Source organism: Lissotriton helveticus, chromosome 5_1 (genome assembly GCF_964261635.1).
Source record: "Lissotriton helveticus chromosome 5_1, aLisHel1.1, whole genome shotgun sequence".
In the NCBI taxonomy this organism is placed as follows: Eukaryota; Metazoa; Chordata; class Amphibia; order Caudata; family Salamandridae; genus Lissotriton; species Lissotriton helveticus.
In genome coordinates, this window is record NC_136065.1 from 1,082,081,494 (window position 1) to 1,082,096,685 (window position 15,192).

General features: G+C 43.0%; 1 protein-coding gene across 3 annotated transcripts in view; it reads right to left on the minus strand.

Annotated features, from left to right (window-relative positions):
• Positions 1-15,192, minus strand: part of SLF2 (SMC5/6 complex localization factor 2) — a 374,767-nt gene that overhangs the window by 60,085 nt on the left and 299,490 nt on the right. The gene's annotated exons all lie outside the window — the stretch shown is intronic.

Consider the following 15,192-nt stretch of genomic DNA (forward strand, 5'->3'; position numbering starts at 1 on the left):
TGGACTGGGTAAGAGTGGTCTGCTTAATTCAGACACTCTGTTCATACCACCCCCTTTTCTGAATCACTATTTCAGTGGGCACCTTGCACCAGTCCAAACGACCCTTATTGATGGTAGGTTGTAAAGTCAACCTTATAGAAAGCTATCCTAGTGGTAGTTGTGGAGAGCAGCCTTCAGGCTAAGACTTAGAGGCGAGTTAAGCAAGTTGTTTCACCAATTATAATCTCTTGAATGATCAAATGAAAGCACACCACACAAGGTATATATCAAATATATATGTATTTAATCTAAACACAACCCCTCTGGTCTCTTTATGAGGTCAGAGGTAAAAGTACAATAAAAGGAACTTAATTAGCGTACGATAAGTTGCACAGTATACGTTATGCCCTAGAGGCCTCACAAACCATATACTAAAATAGTGGTATAAGAACCACGTGAGAGTTAGAAAGCAGGCCTGGGGCCCGTAGAACCACTGGGGTTACCTAGAACCACCCAAGGTTAGGATGTAGGAGGCCCACGGGGGGGCGTGCAGTGTCTAAACCCAGCCACGGATCACCATTGACTTTCTATGGAGAACAAACAAGTTACAATTTTAAAGATTAGGGCACCTAGAGGTGAACTACGATGAAACCCTTTTAGACTTAGACACTTCGAGAGTCAATACCCACGGGAGCACCGAGTTACCTCAACCCCGGAAGCCGGGTGCATAGGTGTCTTTTGAGGTCCGGTTTCGTCGTCGATGCCAATGGAGAGCTGCGAACAAATGCTGCAGGCGTCCAGAGGAAAAGTGTTTGGGTGGATCGGAGATGTGAAGAACCAGAAAGCAGAGGGGACAGAGTCTGGGTCACTAGCCAGTGACCAGGATGGCGAGGAGAAGATGCCAGCTGATGTCGGGTAATTTCAGGTGAAAGAGGTGAAGCTTGACTCTTCAGCCACGAGGACCAGGAGGCATTGACGACGACCAGGAGCTGGATTCAAGCTGTCCCACGAAGGATGTCGAGTGCTGCAGAGTCAGAATCCAGATTGGATCCAACAAGCCTTGGCAACAGCAACCCACGCAAGATGTCGAGATTGGCTTCTGTCCAGATCAGCAAGGGCTGAGGGACTCCTCCTTTGGAGAGGAGTGAGAGCATATCTGGAGCAACCAGGAAAGCTCAAGAAATCAAAGATGGCCCTTCGCGGGGGCTCGCTAGCCAACGAACTAGGAACCGCAAAGGGGCCTCGAGCGGAAATGCACAAAGCGGGACCACGGGACATTCGTGGAGTGTAGGCCTCTGAGCTTCGGTGCAAAAGGTGCTCGGGGCAGGGCATTCAAATACCCCAGTGCACAACTTCGGGAAGTAGGTGCAGTTGCAAAAATGCAGGATGTCCAGGAGTTCCGGTCCCACGTCTCTCGTGTCCGCTACAGGTCTCAGCTCTGCTGGGAGCGCAGGTCAACGTCAGAGATATCTGGAAGTCCGTGTCCTGTGTCGCCGATTATACGGGATCCGGCAGGAGCCTCGAAAATGCAGACCGGCAAAGATGCTTTTGTTGCCTGTTTGAACAGGGTTGTCACTCCTTGACCAAAAGGCAGATTTCTTCCGTCTTCCAGTCGATGTGGAATGTCGAAGGTCCAAGATATATGTTGCAGAGTTTCATCCAGGGTAATCTAAATCCCTAAGGACTGGGATCCTATTCTTATAGCAAGTTTAGGGGTTAGACTAACTCTAGGGTCCCACCTATGGGAGGACCTGGGTAGGGGGTGGTTACTCCCCTTCCCCTTTGTCCAGTTTCGCGCCAGAGTTGGGGCTGAGTGCCCCAGCAACCGGTTTGAACTGGGAAATGCATGGAGCACCTTGTGTGCCCCAGGCAGTGTCGGAAAAGCATTCACTGAATGCAACCCACCCTGCCCCAATACACTAAAGCCTGTCTGGGGAGGTGCTGGCACCTCCCTGGACAAGAAACCTATTGTCCAGGCCTCCCCTGCCGGAGTTTCGTCCAGCAGCAAGAGGGCAGACTTGTGTCTGTGGCAGGAGCATCCAGCTGAGGCTCTGTTTAACTTTAACCAGGTTTACCAGTAACTACATGTCTTCTCCCTCTAGAAGGGTGGAATGTTACCCCTGCCGCCATAACTGGCGGGGGGAGGGGGGGGAGGGTAGTATTCCAAAGTGTTTGACACCTTACACGACATGTTTTGATAAAGCCAAACCAAAGTTCGCATTAACCGCGAGGATTATAATGCACTTAAGAGTATATGGTATGGCTATATCATAGAACAGCTATAAGGAGATAGTTCCGAAAGCTGCAGAGGGGCTCAGCTCATGCTAGGGAACCCTCTCACACAAAACCTAGCACTCTGCCTCCAGGATTGTCAAGGCCTACCATAGGAGTGACTTATAGGTTAATATGTGTGTGTGTGTATATATATATATATGAGGCCTGTGAACTATAAAAGGTGCAGGTGGTGTGTAGATGTTTAAGGGCGGCACCTTTGAAAAAGGTCAGAGTTCTGACCGAAATGCGTCAGGTTGCCCAAAGAAAATAAAGGAATTCAACTTCATTGCAGGAGTGCGGTTCGTTTCTTTCCGTGAGGGGAGAGTGGAGAAGATGTATTCTGGCTTGGTTCTGCCGAGAACAATGCACCGCCCGCGAAGTGCGCCCAGGCTGCCCGAAATAGAACCGTTTGAAGAAAACCCGTGAAAGCGAATAGGGTTCAGCGGAGCGCTGCCGAAAGACTGGACTCGGCGTGGGTCTCACACATACACGACAAGGGTGATGTAGTGAGCAGCGGTGAAATCCCAATAAACAATACAAACAAAGAAGTGAGGAACATCACCCACTGGAGTGAATTAAAGCAATGCTGCATAACACACCACAAGTACCATCATGCAATGTTCTTACCGGAACGGCCACTGGAGGCCTGTGAACTATAAAAAGTGCAGGTGGTGTGTAGATGTTTAAGGGCGGCACCTTCGAAAAAGGTCAGAGTTCTGACCGAAACGCGTCAGGTTGCCCAAAGAAAATAAAGGAATTCAACTTCATTGCAGGAGTGCAGTTTGTTTCTTTCCGTGAGGGGAGAGTGGAGAAGATGTATTCCGGCTTGGTTCTGCCGAGAACAATGCACCGCTCGTGAAGTGCGCCCAGGCTGCCCGAAATAGAACCGTTTGAAGAAAACCCGTGAAAGCGTATAGGGTTCAGCGGAGCGCTGCCGAAAGACTGGACTCGGCGTGGGTCTCACACATACACGACATGGGTGATGTAGTGAGCAGCGGTGGAATCCCAATAAACAATACAAACAAAGAAGTGAGGAACATCACCCACTGGAGTGAATTAAAGCAATGCTGCATAACACACCACAAGTACCATCATGCAATGTTCTTACCGGAACGGCCACTGGAGGTCTGTGAACTATAAAAGGTGCAGGTGGTGTGTAGATGTTTAAGGGCGGCACCTTCGAAAAAGGTCAGAGTTCCGACCGAAACGCGTCAGGTTGCCCAAAGAAAATAAAGGAATTCAACTTCATTGCAGGAGGGCGGTTCGTTTCTTTCCGTGAGGGGAGAGTGGAGAAGAGATATATATATATATATATATATATATATATTCTTTCTCTCACCGATCAACGGTACCATCGGAATAGCTGTCGGTCCGAGCCGGGACACCGGAAGTCCCCGCAATACTTTCCACAGTCTCCTCAATTCACAGGACAGACAACTCGGAAACCTTTCAAGTGCAAGTGAAAATCTCCATTTAATGGCACAAACAACGCGTTTCGGCGATTAAGCCTTGATCACACTAAAAGTCTCACCCCAACAGTGCAGTTTAAATTCAAACATGTAAACATTGACATAGGACTATCGTAAAAGTAGGTGGTAAGATTAAGTAAACATGTCGGCCATTTTGTAGTGTTCAAAGAGATTCAGCGAATCACCGTATCAATTTCAACATAAATATTCCCAAGATGTTGTTGATATATCATGTCAATAATTCAACATCTGTCCCCATAATAATACGGTTGATGTTACATATCAAAATATATCCATAATAATGCACATCCCAAAAATCTAGACATGAAATAAATGGGCATTAGTTGCGACACCTTACGATTCAGCCCCAGTGGGCTCTCCATTTTGACCACATTATCTTCTCGCTCAAGTGGGCAAAAACAAACTTAAGTCCTTCATACCAAGCAGAGATCTTGGCATGTTGATTTCATCAGATTGAAACTTCAAACAAAATGGACATTCCAATGGCCACACAGTCCTAAACACACAGACATACCTAAAAGATAAAATAATTGAAATTACTAAAACAGCAGCTGTGAAACAACTAACAAATTCATTTTAGTGCAAATGTACTGCCAGGTCTTCAGTTATATTTAATCCATTCGGTACAATACTTTCGAAATCAATGATGTAGGTCGACTCCAGTTTACGCAATGATAGTTCTTGGTTCCCACCCCTCACTCCCAGATCGACACTGTCAATCACTACCATCCGTACTTTTGTTTCATCTTGAAAGTGGTGTGTGTGGAAATGCCTCGCTATAGGGTACGATCTGTTATTGTTCTTGATAGCTCGGAGGTGTTCCAGGACTCTCTTCTTGGCTTGATGTTTAGTGCTACCCACGTACCACTTGTTACAGGGACATATCAACAGGTATACACAGTACGGAGTGTGGCACGATAGATGTTTTTTTATCACAAATTCTTTACCAGTATTTGGAACTAGTAATGTGTCACAGTTGGTACTATTTTTACATGCCTTACACTTGTTACAACATTTGTATCCAGGTCTACTGCCAAGCTGACCATGGTTAGCTTGTGTGACGTGGTTATGGCTTAATTCATCTTTCAGGTTACGACTCTTCCTGAAGGTAATCTGGGGATTACTTGCCAGGTCACGTTTGAGATGTTCATCTGTGAGTAGAACATGCCAATATTTCTTAAAGATTTCTCTTATTTTGTTGGCTTGTCCAGAATAGGTGGTGATAAATCTCACAGTGTCAGTGTAAGTGTTATCTTTTACTGGATACAGCAGATCGTTCCTGGAAATATCCCCAGCTCTTTTACAGGCTTCACTTATAACTTTAGCACTGTACCCACGTTCTTTAAATCTTTGACACATAGCGATTTTTTCTGATTCAAACGTTGATGCCGTACTGCAGTTTCTCTTCGCCCTTAGTATTTCTCCATAAGGGATACTTTGTACTAGGTTGCGGGGATGTGCACAATTGGCCCTTAGGATGCTATTCCCTGCAGTAACTTTGCGGTGTAATTTAGTCTCAATACTGTTACCCTGGATCGAAATGGAAAGGTCAAGGAACTCAATTGTGGTCTTGCTGATATCAGCTGTAAAGACCAAGTTAAGATTGTTATCATTCAGTTTCAGCACGAATTCTCTAGCTGATTCCGCCGATCCATTCCAAATGACGAAAATATCGTCTATGTAGCGCAGCCACAGGGCAACCTGGGTGTCAAACTCTGTTATGATGCGGCCACCTGCTCCTCCCACCAGCCCATGAATAAATTCTCGTAGCTGGGGGCGAAGCAGGTGCCCATCGCGGTGCGCTGTGACTGTCTAAAAATTGTATCATCAAAGATAAAAAAATTGTTAGTTAAACAAAATTCAATCATTTTGATGATCATATTGGAATGGTCCAGCAGAGAAATAGATCGTGTTTTGAGGAAGTGTCTGATGGCATTGAGTCCCAGTTGGTGCTTAATACTGGTATACAAGCTACCAACATCTAGGGTAATGACAAAATTCTCTTCCCAGTGTATCCCATGAATGCTTGTGAGAAAGTGTGTAGAGTCTCTCAAGTAAGAAGGAAGTGCCAGTACATATGGTCTAAGAAAATAGTCAATAAATCTGGAGGTATTTTCTAGCAGAGATCCCATGAAGGAGACTATTGGCCTGCCCGGGGGATCTTGGTAGTTCTTATGCAACTTAGGCAAAAGATATAACACTGGAATGCGGGGGTGTGGGCAATACAAATAGTAATACTCCTCCCATTCCAGTTGGCCTTTTTCCCTCCATTCCACTAATAGCTCTTTGTATGTGGTGTTTGATTTTAGAACTTCTGCTATATTGGATTTTTCATAGCAGGAAACATCCTGCAATTGTCGAAGCCCCTCATCCAAATATTTTCTTTTATCTAAGACTACCACGTTCCCCCCTTTGTCTGACTGTCGTATGACAATACTGTCATCCATCTTTAAGCTCTCCAACGCATTTATTTGGGAATAAGTTAGATTCTTTTGATGGAAGGGGATTTTCATAAATCTTAGCTTCCTCAAATCAGATAATACACCTTTCTCAAAGAGATCTATTGCATCACATTGGACACTGGGGAGGAAGATCGATTTAGGCTTAAATTTGCTCCCTGGGTTTACATCAGTATCAACCCCCCAATTATTCCAATCAATATTGTCCCCACCATCTTGAGTACCAATCAGCATTCTGTTATACAGGGCTATATCCTCAACATTGAGGTTACTTACAGTGTTTAATGTTTCATCCATAGTTTCTCTTCCTGGTTTGGTGTTAAACCATTTCTTTAATTTCAACTTCCTTGAAAAATAAAACAAGTCAATTCTGGTACGTGCAAAGTTCATATTGCTTGTAGGGCAGAAGGATAACCCTTGAGAGAGAGAACGTCAACCTCGTCAGCCGATAAGGGACGTTTGGAGAGATTTACTACTGTCATATTTTGTTCTGTTGTTTGCTGCCCCGTGTTTCCATTCCCATGCGGCTTCTCTCCTCGTTTTTTTCTCCTCGCTTTGGCCTTCCTGTTCCTCATTTTTCCTCTGCCTCCTCGTCCTCTGGCCCTTTGGGCTCCTTGATCTTGGCCTTCTGTCCTTGTTTGGTTTATCACCTGAAACTGTAACAAAAAATTATTTTTTATTCTTTGTGGATCAGGTGTTATTTCCTGGTTGAGTGTAGTTAGGGAGGCATCGGAAAGGTTATCGTCGGAAACATCACTTTCAACGGTTTCTGCCACTTGCAGTGGGGACATCAGTTTGGTTTTGACTCCTCCCTGGCTCTTGTCGAACAAATGGTCATATTTCCTATGAAATGTCAGTGTTCGGCCAGCTTGATAATCTTTAAAATCGCGTAGGAATTTGCTTTGTTTTTTAGCAGTTATTTCCGAATCTAATTTTTCCATTTTAACGGTCATATTTTTAATGAATTCATCAAGTGTCTCCTTGGTCACTAATTCGTGGAGTTCTTCAGTTATTTTTTCAATTTCCAACAGTATTTTTGCTCTGTCCTTGATCGCATACTTAACAAGAATGCGCATCATAATTAGTGAACAGGAAGATGAGTTATTCGACCATTCCTCCAGCATCTCAAAATCGGGATCATCATAGGTTGGGACCGTAAATATCCGCAGGCCTCTCGGGATTCTCTTCACATCGATGTATCTTTGGAGAGACTCCGCCTCCCACCATTTGTTTAATTCTTTTTTGTACAGTTTTTCCAAGTTATTGAATAAAGCTTGAGTCTTGATTTCCTCAGTTATGCACACAGCGTTATTGGCCGTTATTTTGCCCGTAACATCCTGAGCAAAAAATAGTTTATCAGCAGTCTGCTTACGACGAGACTCAAGAGCACTTGCCAACATTTTGTAAGTAGAAAAATGGTCTTATTGCACAAGAAATACTGGATTGGAGCGTGCCAGCTCCGTATAATCCCAGCTCCCTGCCCCTCGATTTGGCGTGTTTCTTCACCTGAGCAGCGCGCGGTGAGCAAGCCCTGCAGATAGCCGTAAACGGGTAATGGAAACCACCACCTATCGGGCTAGATTTAACTACGGCTGCGAAATGCTCACCTAACCGCAACTCGGCAGATTCACGCTGGGCGTTGACGCCCTTCAGGTTTCTCCAGAGCCGATGCTTGTCGTATATACACCGAAGTCAGCGGTGTAGCCCCACTATCACGAAATCTAACGTTTGTTTGTTCGCGGCTCCGACCTTGCAAACGAGGGGGTCAGCTTCCGATAGACAAACAGCTTCTCTCAACGATCTCCAGTACCATTGGAATAGCTGTCGGCGGGCGGTCCGAGCCGGGGCACCGGTAGTCCCCGCAATACTTTTCACAGTCTCCTCAATTCACAGGACAGACAACTCTGACACCTTTCAAGTGCAAGTGAAAATCTCCATTTAATGGCACAAACAACGCGTTTCGGCGATTAAGCCTTATTCACGCTAAAAGTCTCACCCCAACATTGCAGTTTAAATTCAAACATGTAAACATTGACATAGGACTATCGTAAAAGTAGGTGGTAAGATGAAGTAAACATGTCGGCCATTTTGTAGTGTTCAAAGAGAGATTCAGCGAATCACCGTATCAATTTCAACATAAATATTCCCAAGAGGTTGTTGATATATCATGTCAATAATTCAACATCTGTCCCCATAATAATACGGTTGATGTTAAATATCAAAATATATACATAATAATGCACATCCAAAAAATCTAGACATGATATAAATGGGCATTAGTTGCGACACCTTACGATCCAGCCCCAGTGGGCTCTCCATTTTGACCACATTGTTTAACCATAGAAATCATAGTTGGTCTATGATAATCCGTAGACCAACTATGATTTCTATGGTTAAACAATGTGGTCAAAATGGAGAGCCCACTGGGGCTGAATCGTAAGGTGTCGCAACTAATGCCCATTTATATCATGTCTAGATTTTTGGGATGTGCATTATTATGGATATATTTTGATATGTAACATCAACCGTATTATTATGGGGACATATGTTGAATTATTGACATGATATATCAACAACATCTTGGGAATATTTATGTTGAAATTGATACGGTGATTCGCTGAATCTCTCTTTGAACACTACAAAATGGCCGACATGTTTACTTAATCTTACCACCTACTTTTACGATAGTCCGATGTCAATGTTTACATGTTTGAATTTAAACTGCACTGTTGGGGTGAGACTTTTAGCGTGATCAAGGCTTAATCGCCGAAACGCGTTGTTTGTGCCATTGAATGGAGATTTTCACTTGCACTTGAAAGGTGTCCGAGTTGTCTGTCCTGTGAATTGAGGAGACTGTGGAAAGTATTGCGGGGACTTCCGGTGTCCCGGCTCAGACCGCCCGCCGACAGCTATTCCGATGGTACCGGAGATCGGTGAGAGAAGCTGTTTGTCTATCGGAAGCTGACCCCCCTCGTTTGCAAGGTCAGAGCCGCAAACAAACAAACGTTCGATTTCGTGATAGTGGGGCTACACCGCTGACTTCGGTGTATATACGACAAGCATCGGCTCTGGAGAAACCTGAAGGGCGTCAACGCCCAGCGTAAATCTGACGAGTTGCGGTTAGGTGAGCATTTCGCAGCCGTAGTTAAATCTAGCCCGATATGTGGTGGTTTCCATTACCCGTTTACGGCTGTCCGAAGGGCTTGCTCACCGCTCGCTGCTCAGGTGAAGAAACACGCCAAATCGAGGGGCAGGGAGCTGGGATTATACGGAGTTGGCATGCTCCAATCCAGTATTTCTTGTGCAATAAGACCATTTTTTACTTACAAAATGTTGGCAAGTGCTCTAGAGTCTCGTCGTAAGCAGACTGCTGATAAACTATTTTTTGCCCAGGATGTTACGGGCAAAATAACTGCCAATAACGCTGTGTGCATAACTGAGGAAATCAAGACTCAAGCTTTATTCAATAACTTGGAAAAACTGTACAAAAAAGAATTAAACAAATGGTGGGAGGCGGAGTCTCTCCAAAGATACATCGATGTGAAGAGAGTCCCGAGAGGCCTGCGGATATTTACGGTCCCAACCTACGATGATCCCGATTTTGAGATGCTGGAGGAATGGTCGAATAACTCATCATCCTGTTCACTAATTATGATCGCATACTTAACAAGAATGCGATCAAGGACAGAGCAAAAATACTGTTGGAAATTGGAAAAATAACTGAAGAACTCCGCGAATTAGTGACCAAGGAGACACTTGATGAATTCATTAAAAATATGACCGTTAAAATGGAAAAATTAGAAACGGAAATAACTGCTAAAAAACAAAGCAAATTCCTACGCGATTTTAAAGATTATCAAGCTGGCCGAACACTGACATTTCATAGGAAATATGACGATTTGTTCGACAAGAGCCAGGGAGGAGTCAAAACCAAACTGATGTCCCCACTGCAAGTGGCAGAAACCGTTGAAAGTGATGTTTCCGACGATAACCTTTCCGATGCCTCCCTAACTACACTCAACCAGGAAATAACACCTGATCCACAAAGAATAAAAAATAATTTTTTGTTACAGTTTCAGGTGATAAACCAAACAAGGACAGAAGGCCAAGATCAAGGAGCCCAAAGGGCCAGAGGACGAGGAGGCAGAGGAAAAATGAGAGGAACAGGAAGGCCAAAGCGAGGAGAAAAAAACGAGGAGAGAAGCCGCATGGGAATGGAAACACGGGGCAGCAAACAACAGAGCAAAATATGACAGTAGTAAATCTCTCCAAACGTCCCTTATCGGCTGACTAGGTTGACGTTCTCTCTCTAGGGTTATCCTTCTGCCCTACAAGCAATATGAACTTTGCACGTACCAGAATTGACTTGTTTTATTTTTCAAGGAAGTTAAAATTAAAGAAAAGGTTTAACACCAAACCAGGAAGAGAAACTATGGATGAAACATTGAACACTGTAAGTAACCTCAATGTTGAGGATATGGCCCTGTGTAACAGAATGCTGATTGGTACTCAAGATGGTGGGGACAATATTGATTGGAATAATTGGGGGGTTGATACTGATGTAAACCCAGGGAGCAAATTTAAGCCTAAATCGATCTTCCTCCCCAATGTCCAATGTGATGCAATAGATCTCTTTGAGAAAGGTGTACTATCTGATTTGAGGAAGCTAAGATTTATGAAAACCCCCTTCCATCAAAAGAATCTAACTTATTCCCAAATAAATGCGTTGGAGAGCTTAAAGATGGATGACAGTATTGTCATACGACAGTCAGACAAAGGGGGGAACGTGGTAGTCTTAGATAAAAGAAAATATTTGGATGAGGGGCTTCGACAATTGCAGGATGTTTCCGGCTATGAAAAATCCAATATAGCAGAAGCTCTAAAATCAAACACCACATACAAAGAGCCATTAGTGGAATGGAGGGGAAAAAGGCCAACTGGAATGGGAGGAGTATTACTATTTGTATTGCCCACACCCCCGCATTCCAGTGTTATATCTTTTGCCTAAGTTGCATTAGAACTACCAAGATCCCCCGGGCAGGCCAATAGTCTCCTCCATGGGATCCCTGCTAGAAAATACCTCCAGATTTATTGACTATTTTCTTAGACCATATGTACTGGCACTTCCTTTTTACTTGAGAGACTACACACTTTCTTACAAGCATTCATGGGATACACAGGGAAGAGAATTTTGTCCTCATTACCCTAGATGTTGGTAGCTTGTATACCAGTATTAAGCACCAACTGGGACTCAATGCCATCAGACACTTACTCAAAACACGATCTATTTCTCTGCTGGACCATTCCAATATGATCATCAAAATGATTGAATTTTGTTTAACTAACAATTTTTTTCATCTTTGATGATACCATTTTTAGACAGTCACAGGGCACCGCGATGGACACCTGCTTCGCCCCCAGCTATGCAAATTTATTCATGGGCTGGTGGGAGGAGCAGGTGGCCGTATCCATGAAAGAGTTTGACACCCAGGTTGCCCTGTGGTTGCGCTACATAGACGATATTTTCGTCATTTGGAATGGATCGGAGGAATCAGCTAGAGAATTCGTGGTGAAACTGAATAATAAAATCTTAACTTGGTCTGTACAGCTGATATCAGCAAGACCACAATTGAGTTCCTTGACATTTCCATTTCGATCCAGGGTAACAGTATTGAGACTAAATTACACAGCAAAGTTACTGCAGGGAATAGCATCCTAAGGGCCAATAGTGCACATCCCCGCGACCTAGTACAAAGTATCCCTTATGGAGAATTACTAAGGGCCAAGAGAAACTGCAGTACGGCAGCAACGTTTGAATAAAAAAAAATCACTATGTGTCAAAGATTTAAAGAACGTGGGTACAGTGCTAAAGTTATAAGTGAAGCTTGTAAAAGAGCTGGGATATTTCAAGGAACGATCTGCTGTATCCAGTAAAAGATAACACTGACACCGACACTGTGAGATTTATCACCACCTATTCTGGACAAGCCAACAAAATAAGAGAAATCTTTAAGAAATATTGGCATGTTCGACTCACAGATGAACATCTCAAACGTGACCTGGCAAGTAATCCCCAGATTACCTTCAGGAAGAGTCGTAACCTGAAAGCTGAATTAAGCCATAACCACGTCACACAAGCTAACCATGGTCAGCTTGGCACTAGACCTGGATACAAATGTTGTAACTAGTGTAAGGCATGTAAAAATAGTACCAACTGTGACACATTACTAGTTCCAAATACTGGTAAAGAATTTGTGATAAAAAAACATGTATCCTGCCACACTCCGTACTGTGTATACCTGTTGATATGTCCCTGTAACAAGTGGTACGTGGGTAGCACTAAACATCAAGCCAAGAAGAGAGTCCTGGAACACCTCCAAGCTATCAAGAACAATAACAGATCGTACCCTATAGCGAGGCATTTCCACACACACCACTTTCAAGATGAAGCAAAAGTACGGATGGTAGTGGTTGATAGTGTCGATCTGGGAGTGAGGGGTGGGAACCAAGAACTATCATTACGTAAACTGGAGTCGACCTACATCATTGATTTCAAAAGTATTGTACCGAATGGATTAAATATAACTGAAGAACTGGCAGTACATTTGCACTAAAATGAATTTGTTAGTTGTTTCACAGCTGCTGTTTTAGTAATTTCAATTATGTTATCTTTTAGGTATGTCTGTGTGTTTAGGACTGTGTGGCCATTGGAATGTCCATTTTGTTTGAAGTTTCAATCTGATGAAATCAACATGCCAAGATCTCTGCTTGGTATGGAGGACTTAAGTTTGTTTTTGCCCACTTGGGCGAGAAGATAATGTGGTCAAAATGGAGAGCCCACTGGGGCTGAATCGTAAGGTGTCGCAACTAATGCCCATTTATATCATGTCTAGATTTTTTGGATGTGCATTATTATGGATATATTTTGATATGTAACATCAACCATATTATTATGGGGACAGATGTTGAATTATTGACATGATATATCAACAACATCTTGGGAATATTTATGTTGAAATTGATACGGTGATTCGCTGAATCTCTCTTTGAACACTACAAAATGGCCGACATGTTTACTTAATCTTACCACCTACTTTTACGATAGTCCGATGTCAATGTTTACATGTTTGAATTTAAACTGCACTGTTGGGGTGAGACTTTTAGCGTGATCAAGGCTTAATCGCCGAAACGCGTTGTTTGTGCCATTACATGGAGATTTTCACTTGCACTTAAAAGGTGTCCGAGTTGTCTGTCCTGTGAATTGAGGAGACTGTGGAAAATATATCTATCTATCTATCTATCTATATATATATATATATATATTTAGATATATATATATATATATATTTATTTATTCACTGAAAAAAAACATATATATATATAATATATATATATATATATCTATATATATAAATATCTATATTTTATATATATATATAAAATATATATATATCTATATATAAAATATATATATATATATATATATATATATATATATATATATATATATATATATATATATATATATATATATATATATATATATATATATATATATATATATATATATATATATATATATATATGAGTTCCAATTGTACCAAACAATCCTGGAGCTGCTAAGCACTAGAATGGGTATATCGGGAACGGTTCTCAAATGGTTTTCGTCCTTCCTTCACAACCGGCCTCAGAAGTTCAAGATCGACAATGTGCTATCTTCACCTGTGCCTGCAGATCTAGGTGTTCCACAAGGATCCTCCCTCTCCCCCACATTGTTCAACCTCGTCATGGAACCGCTCGCCACCTTGCTCCAAGCTTCTAATGTCCAATTCCATATGTACGCCGACGACACACAACTGTACCTAAAGCTTCAATCCCCGGAAGATATCAAACATCTGAATTCCACGCTTATTAACACTCAATCTTGGCTAGCCGATAATCACCTCAAACTAAATGCTCTGGAAACTGAGTTCCTTCTCATCTCACCCCCGGCGAAAATTTCAACCACCCAAACATGGCTCAACAACCTAACAGCACTCAATGTCCAACCCACCATCGTGGACTCAGCGAAATCCCTAGGCATTACACTGGACGCCAAGCTCAACATGCAGCAGCACGTCAGCAAAGCCACAAAAGCAGCTAATTTCCATATCAACACACTGAGGAAAATTAAACCCTTCCTCCCTGCTGAAGACTTACAAACTGCTGTACAAGCGTTAGTCATCCCTCGAATAGACTACGGAATTGTGGCCCTCAGCGGACTCCCGCTATCCACAACAGCACCCTTAAGAGCCTCCCTGAACGCTGCCGCAAGACTCATTACTGGCTCACATATTTCCCCAGACTTAAAGTCCCTAAAATGGCTCCTAAAAAGTCGCTAAAATGGCTGCCTTTTGAAGCCAGAATACAACTAAAAATTGCAGTTATGACACACGCGGCCGTGCACCACAATGCACCCAACTACCTCGCTCAAAAGTTGTCTATATCAGGAGGTTCGAGATCCAATAGAAGCTCAAAAAATCTACTCCTGAAACCCGTAGATTCCGGAAAGAGAAAACTTACAAGCGCTCCTTCTCAGGTATGGCACCCAGGATCTGGAATGCGCTCCCTCCTGAAACCAGGCGTATCTCCTCCACTGCACTCTTCAAGAAAGAGGTGAAAACCATCCTTCTGGCCAAGATCTCCTGAACGTTATAGGTGTTGGATCAGAGACTCTGCATTGCCTTGTGTCAATGCTCACCTTGTCCTTTGGCACTGTACCTCTACTTGAGGGAGACACTACTACGCTACTTTCTTGGTACCTGAACACCTCTGTAGTGGGATCAATGACTTGTGCCGTCTTATATTACTTGTTTACCTGACAGTATATTGATATGTTTTATGTATGTTATTATTATCCTTTCATGTTAGTGACTACTACATTGCTCCCATTACCTCTGTTCATTCCTACTGCCCCTACCCTGTCATTGTGAAGCGCTCTGATATCTGTA